The sequence below is a fragment of the Rosa rugosa genome, chromosome 5 (genome assembly GCF_958449725.1).
Source record: "Rosa rugosa chromosome 5, drRosRugo1.1, whole genome shotgun sequence".
In the NCBI taxonomy this organism is placed as follows: domain Eukaryota; kingdom Viridiplantae; phylum Streptophyta; class Magnoliopsida; order Rosales; family Rosaceae; genus Rosa; species Rosa rugosa.
The window spans coordinates 45,066,368-45,078,971 of NC_084824.1; the positions used below are offsets into that span (position 1 = coordinate 45,066,368).

The 12,604-nt window shown below is 36.7% G+C and overlaps 2 long non-coding RNA genes across 2 annotated transcripts; both read right to left on the reverse strand.

Moving 5' to 3' along the window:
* Positions 1-360: 360 nt before the first annotated feature.
* LOC133712435 (uncharacterized) lies at positions 361-4,998 on the reverse strand. Its single transcript, XR_009847395.1, has 3 exons — positions 4,859-4,998; positions 3,632-4,649; positions 361-2,471 (listed from the first exon to the last, which is right to left on the reverse strand). It is a non-coding gene; the product is annotated as an uncharacterized LOC133712435 (long non-coding RNA).
* Positions 4,999-5,992: 994 nt separating this feature from the next.
* Positions 5,993-8,448, reverse strand: LOC133709954 (uncharacterized). Its single transcript, XR_009846407.1, has 2 exons — positions 8,200-8,448; positions 5,993-8,058 (listed from the first exon to the last, which is right to left on the reverse strand). It is a non-coding gene; the product is annotated as an uncharacterized LOC133709954 (long non-coding RNA).
* Positions 8,449-12,604: the final 4,156 nt, after the last annotated feature.

Sequence of the window (12,604 nt, forward strand, 5' to 3'; positions counted from 1 at the left end):
AGAATCTTCAACATTAATAATGCATCTTTTGCTGCTTGCAGAAGGCGAATAAAACCTAAAACTAATCATCTCTGTAGTGAACTCCATCAAGATTTCACAGTAATACCTAGCTAGTAATCTAAAGATCAACTTAAACTGGTGATTTGGTGAACAACTTGTGAGCCAGGGCTAATTGGAAGCTACGGATTTGCTTATCATTGTAGACTCGTGTAAACCGGGATATCACTACATGCTGTTACTCTTTTAACTTCTAATATCTGGGGATTCAACTGTATGTCCCCCGGTAAGTCATGAAGTAATGGTTTTAAACCAATAAGTTCAGCTATAAAATTTGGTGCAGCTCGACCTCAGTTGTGCCCAGGAAAGTGAAAGGTAGCAGCATTTTGTTCAGCTGAAGCCATCAAGGCAGTAACAAGTGGAGTTGGGTTCTGTTGCTGAGAAGTCGTCGGAGAGCTAGAAAGTAAAATCTTATCCTTGGTGGCAGACCTGGCCGTCACTCTCTCACTTGTTTTATGACTTTATCTTCCTTCTTTGTAGGCTCTAAATTACTACTTTTCTGCAAGAAAATTTAGAGTTAACAGATGCAAACTTGTAGATATATATCTTAACTCCTAAATAGAAAAAAGCAATGAACCAACTTGAACTGATCTGGAATCCCAGATCGATATATAAGAATGAATTTGGAGCTTTATTAGATTGTGAATTTGAGAATTGAAAATTCTGTGTATGCATCAAAAATCTGTAAATGCATTGGCATATTGTTCCGAGACAGAAAGACCCTCTTGAAAATTCAATGTACTGTACACATATTTACAGAAATCTATAATACATTCAACTATCTCAAAGAAAGTGATGTTGATGACAATGTGAGCTGTAAATGGGACTTATGAATATCAAACAGGAGCCAAAACTTGGATCTATCACCATCACTGATCAGAAAAGTAGATGATCCAAAACCATAATTTATCCCTTACATACATGGAAAAAGGTACGCAAAGAACTGCCTTAGAGTTAATATACATACAATCCACATTCTCCAATACTGATGCAGCCAAAAAGCCAGAAGAGAAGAGCTGTACAACAAAAGTCGATGGTCACAAATTTCATGTCAGCAAAGATCTGTAAGAGGACGAACTGCTAATGCATCTCACAATTCCTCGATGATCAAAAGGATACAAAATAGCAAAGTCTAAGACACGTAGCCGACACTCCCATAAAAGCTCAAAGTTTATATTTTCATTATCAAACTTTGTCAGCTCAAAGTTTGTATTGTCATCCTAAGTATCTCTGCAATCAAACACATCACTTTTTGAATTCAATCGACAGTAATACATAGGACAGAGAAATTTGTTTCAGAAAGAAGAAGCACCATAATCAAAAACCCATTACAGCAAACTTATCCAAATACAGAAAGTATCAGAGATTCAAAGAACCTAGTAAGAACATTAAATCAAAGTCTGCACCTTCAAAGAAAATGCTTGACAATAAAAGTCATAGCTTCTGGTAAAGCAGTAATATGCCATTTGGGTCTATATCTTCACATTGAAATTTAAACACAAAATAAAGCAAGTCTTCATAAACTGTCCATAGAACCTCATTATAACTGAAAAGGACTTGATGTTTTATCAAAGTGATAAACCACCATATATCACACATTAATCGGAACAGTGCGTCAAACAGTAATGGAGAAAATAAGAGTTCCTACCTCCAAAATAGTTTGAGTTTCTAAAGACGATTAATTAACAAAGCACTAAAGATTAGTCATATATAATACAGACTCAGTTCTAAGTACATACACATTTACTTCGAATTTCATTAATCAAGTTCAAACTATGGAAGGTGTACAACGTAAACTATGGAAGATTTCATTCGTATTTACCATTTTTAATTTTATGCATCACATGTTAGAAACCAGATAACTCTTCTGCATAAGAAAACTGAAACTGAAGTTTACTTCCCTTGTTAGTGCAGGCAATGATTCTCATGGTCTTCCAATTTATTACATCGTCAGAACAATCTAAGACCACATAAGGATAAACTAAAGTGCTGTTCATCATCATAGGTAGCTCTAGTTTGATCGTTGGCTGAAACTCTATAAATCCAGGAATATAAAAAATACCCAAAATGTTTCTTGATATGGAAATCTCAGGCTTTTTCATCCAGTATATGCTAAATCTCAAGTTACATGTTAAAGAAAGTCATATCCTTTTCATTCAAGATTCAGCAAATTACAAACAGCATTCAATCGATAAACAATTCACAAAAGCATGAAAAATAGGGTAGTTTGGCCAATCCGAAATCAGAAACTTTGGCATGGAATGTTTTGTCCAAGAGAATGCTGCTACTCTTAAACCCTCTGTGAATCTCTGGAGGACTAACTTGTTCATGGAGATACTCCAAACCTTTTGCAGCTTCAAAAGCTTTTCTCAATTGGGTTTCCCAGTCTAACTTTGTGAAGAGGGCATTAGGACCTGCAGAAGTTAATGCAAGTAGTTAACCCAACAGCAGATGTAGTAAATATTAGATCCAAAGTAGACACAATCCCTTTATGCTCATTACTTTTCATGGTTTTCATATGAAGTATTTTATTATAAAGGTTTTTAGGGACATGGTGAGTTAAGACTTTTTAGGGACATGGTGAGTTAAGACTACCAAGGGAACTATATTTGACCTACGCTTATTAGGAATTATCTAGACTTCGTTTTAGGATTTGTCTAGATCTTAGAAGTGGTCTCTGTAAGATGAACAATTGTAGCTTGTTATTGGCAGACAAAGCCTCAGTGTAATTATATCCATCTCTTCCAAACCCTGATTCTTCTTTCTTCTGTTTCTTCTTGCTATCGCCCTCTTTTCTACCTGTAATTATTTTCTTCTGTACCTCTTACTAAGTCTGCCTGTCTGATATCCCTGTTCTATATATCAATTTCTTCTTTCTCTTTATATTTATCTCTTTTCTATTTCTCTTCTAAATTTCTCTCTGAATCTCAGAAAGTGTTAGGTGTTGTCAGCTCACTCAGCTGTAATAGACTAACAAAAACAGTGAGGTCATAAAGTTTTCATTACTCCAGAAAAGAAGGAGGCTAGAGAAGGAATAAAATGCAAGCAGAAAGATCAAAGGCTGGCTTTAACTCACATGGTACAGATATAAGGATACAATATGACATGAACTGTAAAGTAGAAGGGTTTTCATAACATCCTTTCTATGCCTGAACCCTACTAATCATGCAAAGAAAACTATCCAATCAGCACCCCAATTAGATCCAACCTTATAAATAAACAAAAAAACCCTAACAAAATAGAGAAGCTGATAAGATCCTGCCAATTAGAGGTCTTGCCAAGCTTAGCCTCATGAATCTATACTTCTTCCTCGATACTGTTCTATCATTCTATATAAAGCTCTATCCTTTCTCATTCTTTCCTAAGTTCAATAATTCCGATTTTAATTCAATCCTAACATCACTAACCCCTCAACAAGGATTTGAAGTCCCAGCTCTCAATTAAAGAATCTGAATTCACACGGATCTAAGGTCAAGACCTTAAAACACAGGTCAAAGATTAGGAATTTCACTTCAACTCAACAGTTTCAGTTGAAAACACTATGCTCAGAACATACAAATCGACACTATAATACCTCAAATGATATCACTGAGGGTGTAGACACGTGGCCAAATACTCTTCCAAAATCTGTTGTCTCCCTTTCCAAATATCTCACCCTCTCTGTTTTCTTCCAACCAAAAACAGACATAAAAAGCCAAATCCTAATTAAATTGAACAAAATCAAACATTAATAAGAAGATGAAGTTGAAATTGAAAAACTAGCTCAGGAACAATTTGAGTTGATTCAGAGAAGCTTCCACAATCTGAAAGCAAATGACAGGGTTAATATCTTGAAATAGCATCTAGAAAGATTTTTCACAGTAAACTGTAAAAGTACACGCAGTGAAATCAGCAGTGTATTCTATGGCTTAATTGCAATTCAACCGAGTCTTTTTCATAGTCAACAACTTCAGTAAATTTCCATGCTTATCTGCACTATCTATCTGCTACAATTTCCCAATAAAATGACAACCCAAAGGACCAAATGTTTAGAATGAATTCTCAATACAACATTCCTCCTGAAAAATTACAGATTCTATGAGCACTGATCTCCAATCCTTAAGCAGTGCAGATTAAATAATGATACCAGATTCATATTCCTAAAGACTCCATAACAGATTCATTGAGTTATAAACAGAAACTTGGACAATGGAATTCCAGAAAGCAGATATAAACAAAATCAGATCAGTCATTGAAAAAAAGAGTTCAGATCATACTGCATTAAACAAATCATTGCACAAAAAACATTAACATCAACTTTGAATGAAATCAAAGCAAATGTAAAACTTGCACTTATAGGAACGGTGGTGGTCTTTCTAGTCATAAAGGCTTCAACTTTAAACTACGATTTCCACACTAAATTCCCAAACCAGCTGAACAAACTTGATTAAATTTGAATCAACTCCCATTTCCCATGCCACACAAAACATTTCAATAGAAATCAATATATTCATTAAGCTACCCAACTTTGTCTTCGACCTTGGAAAGGATTGCCTTACTTTCCTCACTGCCAGCTTTCACAAATTCCTTGACCAATTCTTCCCAACTTGCGACTATTGCAGATAACATAAGAGAAGATAAATGATAAGAAAAGATTTAGGGTGCGTAAAATAAAACTGTAAATCAAATTTCCTTCTTTTCAATTCATGCATACAGTCTCAATTTTTTCCCACAAATTAAATTCTATAAATGAGATAGATTCATCTGAAAACAAGGACCAAAATTGACGGCAAATAATGGGTAATGGAGAAGAAGAAAGTACCAAAAAGTTTTCGACTTTCCCTTCCGTCTTAGGTCACCCCAAAAGGTAAGATGTGAAACACGAGGAGAAAATAGTTCACAACATGCAGAAGAAAAGCATATCCCAAAGTGCAGGGGGAGAGGGATGTATTGCTTTACTCTTTTCACTTGCTGCCTCCATTTTCAAGTATTCCCTCAATGAATCCCTGATCTTTAAACCAAACCAAACCAAAGGTCTGCAGATCAGATCAGTTAACAGCTAGCTCTCCATATTTGCCCTCTCATCCCTGCTGCATCTAGCTAGCAACAACCTTCTGTGGATTAAATTCTATTTGAAACCCGCAGAAAGAAGAAGACGGGACTGGTATTGATTGTGGGTCATCAAGGAATAGACTATCTACATCAATTTTGGTTTTCCTTTTTCACTTGGATTCTGATTTTCTTATACGATCCATCTTCCTGGTTTTTTTCAGTCACTTCATACAAAAAAGATCGAGTTATAGAAGGTATGTTCATTAATTTCCTTCTCGATCTAATTTCAATTTATCTGATCGAGTTATTTTTTTTTTTTTTGATCGAAATAGTTTGGGATTGTTGTGCTGTGAGAAGAAGCAGCTGAGGTGTTTGGTAAACTGGTTTTAAAAGTGCTGTGAGAACGAAAAGCAATTTCTAAGTGTTTGGTAAATTGTAAGCCAAAAGTGTTTTGACTGGATATAATTACCAAAATGGTCATATATCCTAAGATATGCTACTAAAATACATGATTTTGTTTTTTGATTATGTAACCATACCAAATAAAAAAATTTATCATGTATTATCGTTGTACCCTTGCTTGGACCGAATAAAAGATTTACTTTAAACCCTTCAACATGCATATTATGTTTTACTATTACACAATTGTCCAGAATATTTGGATTAATTTTTGAATTAATTTCCCAACCATAGTTCAACGGGAACCATTACACAATATGTTAAAGTCACTTGAAATTTGCAACTAAATGCTAAGTGGATAAAAGTGTTGTGACTGGGTATAATCACTAAAACGGTCATAAATGCTAAAAATACTAATTTGGGCAATTTTGCTTGGACTGAAGCTATTCTGGGTAACAAACAAGAAATTTGTGAATCAGAGATGCACATCCATTTGAAAACTTGCTTGAGAAATAAGTCGATGAATTTGAGAGGGGTTTAACAGTAACATTGTGTTAAAATACAACGATTTTGTCTTACAACAGTAGTGATCCAGTCTCTGTCTCCAAATTGGTAATAATAGTACAATAATAGTCAAAGTTCAATGAGCATTTCAATTTTCTAATCTGTAGATGAAGCCTGTGACTGCACATGTCTTATTTTCCCTTTCCATGCTATACCTCTTATGATGCGGAAATTTGCAACCTCTTGAAATAGAACATATGATATATTGTATGTGAGTTCAATCCAAAATGGGGTACTTCAAAATCCTTGCCTTCTTTTGCTCTTCCAAGTTTGCTTTTATCAAGGAGTAAATGACAACACCAGCAATTGCTATTGCTGTACCAATCGCAGTTTGTATAGAGATCTTGCTGGCTGCCAAATATGGATTTCATATATGAAGAGTTAATTAACTTGTCTATCATGTAAAAATTCTGAAAGCACAATATTTCTTACAATGACTAGTCTCTTATAATATCACTATAACTAATAGCAGTATACAAATTAAGAGAAAAACCTCACATCATCAATTATTCTAGATTTGTGCCAAAGCAGCAAGCCACAATGCACATTTCAAAGCCTCCACTTACTTCCCAAAACAGAACCAATTAACTTGTCTATGAAAGATCAAACACAGAATATAAACACAATCAAGCTTACTGCAGATACATGTATGATTATATTCAAACAACCAAGATCACCAACAAATAGTTTAGATACAGTTATGTTCAAGTATTTGTAGTAGTTATGAAACATAGACATGTTGGAGTTAATGGTCACATACCTGGAGCAGCCATGGATCAGGAATAGAGATTCTCAAATATTGTTTTAGTATACAAAGATTCTCAGGCAAGTTGTTTTAGTATACAAAGATTCTCAAATATTGCATCATAATTAAATATAGGACTGTTGGAAACAATTGGAAGCAAACACCTCCATTACAATTAGTATACAAACTCAAAATATGTAACGATCCCAGAAGCATATAATCAAATTAAGGAACTAGATTGCAAAACACAAAGCCAATGAACAATCCAAACTACATAGCAATTTCAACTTGTATAAAGCATCTTTTACTGGCTAAGAAAGTGCCAAGTAAATCATAACTAATATCTGAGTTATATGCTTAAGAGGGATGCTCTATCTGTAACTATGTGAGCTTTCCTTGCCAACTTACATGACAGATATAACGATATGGGAATATCAAAACATCATTCAGGTGTACTACGTACTACTACCTGTAAGATTAAGATATCCATAAACTCTAATCTGCATATTAATAAATCTTATTAATTAGCTTCTTTCCTAATAACTCTAATCTGCATATCATAAATCTTACTGATTAGTGCAGCACCATATAACTAGCAGAATATCAATCTAGCTAGAATTAGTCAATAGCAATGAAAGTTCCAAATTATTAAGATAAGGATATGACAATGCTAAAATGCTATTTGATTTAGGAAATGACAATGCTAATAGATCATGTATATAGTACATCCACCGTTTTAATAGGTGCAGAACTCTCGCATTCCCTTCTCATACTAAGAAAGTGATCTGTTTCAAATGTTCAAATCAATTTTATCATGAGTCTTTTAACAACGGGAACAAAACTGGATTACGGAAACCAATCCAATCACATGACCCAAGTTTGTTAAGTGTCTATTTATCAACCAGACATCAGCCCCAAGTTTATAAGAAGAAACAAAAAGAGCTCAATTACTGCACTTAATCATATTTTTCAAAGACAGCAATACCTGCATATTCTAACACCAGTTCTTAGAGGAGGTTCCTCTTCCCTTTCTTCCAATTCGAGAGAGAGTTGAGCCTACTTCCCTTAGTTCCTCTTCTCTCCTAGTGGAAAGGCAGCGACTCCATAACTACAGTCCTAGATCCTCTTCTTCTTTCCGGATTAAAAACCAGTTGAGATTCCGACGGCATACCCAAAGTCATTCATCTAAGTATTTTTGCTGATAATTCATTCTTCTTCAACCTCCTCCAGAAACTAACTCAAAAATTAAACCTTTATTCTTCCTATCCCAAATTAAGCAAGACACAAACTTCAATAATGCTTAAAAGCACAAACCCAACTCACAGAAGAATACCAATTACATGAAGCACGAATCAAAAAAAGATTGAATCTGAAAGAGTAAGGTAAAGAGAGCAAGATTGAACCTTTCAGTGACAGCAGAGAGAGAAGGAGGAGAAGTTCGATGAGGATCGAATTATCGAGTGTTGCGCCTGTTGTCTTGACGGCAAAGAGGAAGAAGGTGAACGACTGCAGAATGGCTGCCTAGCGATGGAGATCGAAGAAGCTAAACCCTATCTGTTATGTAATTTTCAGAAAAGGAGAGGACAGAATTGGCAGTTAGACAAATTTCATTAAACTCTCTACTGTTGTTGCTCCGTGTTTTCCAAAAGCAGCTCTCAAAAGCTACAAATTGGAGCTTCTCAAATTCAGCTTTATGGAGAAGCAATTTCAACCAAAAGCAGCTTTCAGAGATTTTACCAAACATCATACTTTTGGCTCAAAAACAGAAGCAGCTCCAAAAGCACCTCATGAATCAATCCCAAACTAAGCCACACTTGTTAGAGATTCATTTCAGACAACAGAGTCATTCCAACAGTGTGGTGTGATATTCATTTCAAACATCATATAGTTGTGTTGCTGTTGTCTGAGATTCATCACACACAACACAGTTTTCCTAAAACTGTTGGTGTAATATAATGTTTCTCAACAGTCAATAAATGAACTGTTGTGTGAGTTTGTAATAGACAATAGTTTAACCTAATTATTTTCATTTGGAAATATTCAGACAACACATACTTAGCTATATATGTTGTGTGAATTTTGAAAAGACAATAGTTTTTAATTGTTGTCTGAATGAGGTCAATCAGACAACAGCAGCTTTTTCATTCAGACGACAGTTCATTAACTGTCGTCTGTTTAACTTTGTGGTATAGATATGGCACATATAATAATTTCCTATATTTATGTCATACATCAGTGACCAAGTAGTATAGAAACAACCAGTATCATCTACTAGAACATTGACGCTCACTTATTAAGTGAGCCTACATGACTATGACTAGTCTTCTTACATAAAATTAAAATTAATTGAGAATCATTTTGCCAATATACACAACTATGGTGCTCGAGTATATTTTTTAACTAAATGTAAAAGCACTTGATAGAATGTAGGCGTGAAACTACCATAAGCATCAAGTAATAATTGAGGGTAGTAAGAAACCCTACTTAACAGTCCAACCCAGCCAAGCAATAGGGCTAGGCCCAAAAGTCAACCTAACAACAGTGATGAAGGTCAGCCCAACTATTAGTAGAGGGATTAGAAACTAAACTGATCACTCCAAATACTAACCCAAGTAAATCTAGATCATCAAAGTACCTATGAATTGAAAGAGAAAAATTGCATATTGATTTAGGTGTTTGGTGCATAACATTTTACAATGAGTTAGAAGCTACTATATATACAGGTTAGAACCTAAGCTAACTTGCCCTCCAAATTGTAGAATCTGGTAGGGGTCAATTTTCCTTTTTGGATAGATTCGTCCATAAACGTCCTGATTTAGTTGAGTCCAGAATCTTTGCAATTGAAATCTTTAATTTGCCCGAACTCTTTCTTTGTGAGAATTTCTTCCTTGAACGGACTCTGTGACCGACATTATTACTTGGGATTAGCTGAAAACTTCGAATCTTCTTTTTAATTCATTTGCGTAGCCACCCATTTAAACTTGGATTTTCCAACCACGTATGTGGTTGCATGACTCATTTTTATCATCTTCTCAGTCGTACGACTCAAAAACTATAATCTCATTCAAGGGATTGAATGATGCCCAGTCGTACAACTCAAAAACTCTAATCTCGATCGAGTGACCGAACCACGCCTTCACTTCGGTCGTACGATCCAATGGACCTCATTCTTAGCCGAATGACCGATTATCTTCACTCTCAGCCGAATGACCGATTATCTTCACTCTCGGCTGAATGACTGAATGCCTTCACTCTCAACCGATATTACCAAACACCTTATTCTTGGCCGAATGACCCAGCACCTCATTCTTGGTCGAATGACCTAACACCTCGTCCTCGGTCATAACTTCACTTTACTCGTGGTTTGATTTTGGACAAGACCAACCTTGTAGTCGAATGTGGCACTCTCTGAAAATTGCTAAATTTAGGTTCAAACAAGAACAGACCTTATATCTTCCTCTTTCACCACCTCACACAACCATCATCGTGGCCAATAGCTGGTTCTTCCACTTCACAGCGAGAAAGCAACATGGTTGGAACTAGCTGTTTTAGGAGAGCCGAGTGGAGGCTTGTCTCCTTCCTTCTAGAAAGGTGCCACTGTGATCTAAAGAACGATTGCCACCTGCAAAAGACATTAATTCATGTTGACGAGAAAGATCAATCATCTCTGGACAATACATCCTGGTGCCACAACAACAATAACGACCACCAGTATATCCCCTCTCTCTTGGTGCCTCAACAACAATTATGGCTACTAGCTAGTATATCCCGTCTCTCCTGGTACCTCAACTGTGAGCCCCGGAAAAATTTATCGAGTTTAAGTGAAATAATTCGATAATTTACTTATCGATTTCGATAAAAGTTAAAGTACTCGAGAATATTTTCAGAAAATTTCGTGAAGTGAAATCCTCAATTTAGAAGTTGGATAATGAAGTACACGTCATGACGAGTTCGTGGAAATTTTCGGAGAATTTTTCGGTGACCCGAACTATTTTTTTAACTATTTTCCGAAGTTGAGGAATTTTAGATATTAAATTAAGAAATTAGGAAACAGATGGCGCGATCCTAGCCATCCACCGACTCCACCTCTTGATCCTAGCCGTTCATCCTTAATTGGGTCAGTCTATTTATCTATGTGTGCTCTGTTGGGAGATCCAGAAGGATCGAGAGAGAGGAGAGAATCAGAGTTCTCTCTGACCCGAAACGAAACCCAGAAACCGGCAACAGGGTCTGACCGGCGCTACTTCGTCCGGCCACCGATCGACGACGGACGACCACCATCTTCTTCGCCTCTTCGTCGCCTATAGCCTGATGCTCTTGGATCGTCCATGCACCTGACAAGGACGAAGAGCCGACGGTGAAGGTCCAAGCTTTCGCCGGCGATTTCTGCAAGTTTCCGGCCACCATTCAAGGCGCATTCGGTATGGAAATTCATCCCTTCGTCATAATATACACGATTTGATACTTAGTTTTCGGATTGGAGTGAGTTCTGATGAATTGGGTTTCTGGATTCCTCTCGGTTCCGGTTCTGCTCTTCGACGCAGGCGACTTCTCTGGCCTCTCTTGTTTCGCTCTTCATCTCGTCTCCACATGTTGATGCTTGTCGTTCTAAACTGAAGCTAAATTCCAAAGAACTGCTAGCTGGTGTTGGATTCCCAGTTCGTCATCATCCCTGTTCAATCGAGCTTGCTCGAAGTAGCTTTTCAAGGTATATTTCAACTCTCGAACCAAGTTTTGATCTTGGTGTGATACTTGGAGGTTAGATGAACTGAATGGGTCGTTTGGCTGAGATTGTATTACGCTTGTTCTAAGTTTGGTTGCTCAAGGTTGGGTTTGAAAATGAGTGGATAACCTGTTGTTGTGGCCTTGAAATGGATAGTTGGTTGTTTGAATGTGTATAAGCTCGATTGCATGTGCAGAATGGGTTGTGTGTCGATGTGAATGGATTATGACTATCATGTTTGATTGTGGTTGTTGTTATTTAGGTGATAGCTGTTTAGAATTTATGAATTGGTTGTGGAAAAATCAAAAATATGTTGAAGCTATAAAGCTTGGGTGTCCATAGTAAATTCTGTGGAATTACTATGCCGCAAAACGGTTAAGTAAATTCGAGATCTTTCGTTAGTGAAGTCGTTATTGGTTTGCTTGTGTATTTCGTGGTTTGATAATAAGTAAGGGATTAATATACATGTATTGGGTGGCCTTAGTAATCGGGTGCACTCAATATATGTTTGGTCGATAACGTAACTTCAAGTCAATGTTCGATAATTTAGGTAATTATCGAATCTACCTCGGTTGGTCAAACATGGTCAAATGGTCAAAATAGTCAACCCTTGGTCAACTCCTGGTCAAACCAGGAAAAGTTGGTTTGGACGATATACTAATCGTTGAGATTTCGTTTAACTGTTCAAAAGTTATTAACTATTGAAATGTCGGAATCTAGGACTCCAGTTACCCGAGGAACAGAAGGTTCGTTACTCTCGGAGTACGTGAGAGAACGCATCGGAATCCAGGTAGGGATTCAGGACTCTCCTCGGTTAGTGATTTTCTTATATTGTTATTAAATGATGCATGTTAGTTGGTATGGTTTGGTTATGTTCAAATGCAATGCATACTAACCAAACCATGTGAGAAATGTGATGGCTTGAGAGCGAAGGGTGGCTCTGACTTCCTTGGGTTCGATCCCCAAAACCTCCGGAGGGTTAGTTACACCGGTCGGACGGTGAGCGATCGCAATGACGACCCGATCCGTGTGTGTAGCTAGGTAGCGGACGCTCTCGCTACGCTTACCTGGTGATAAATTAAATT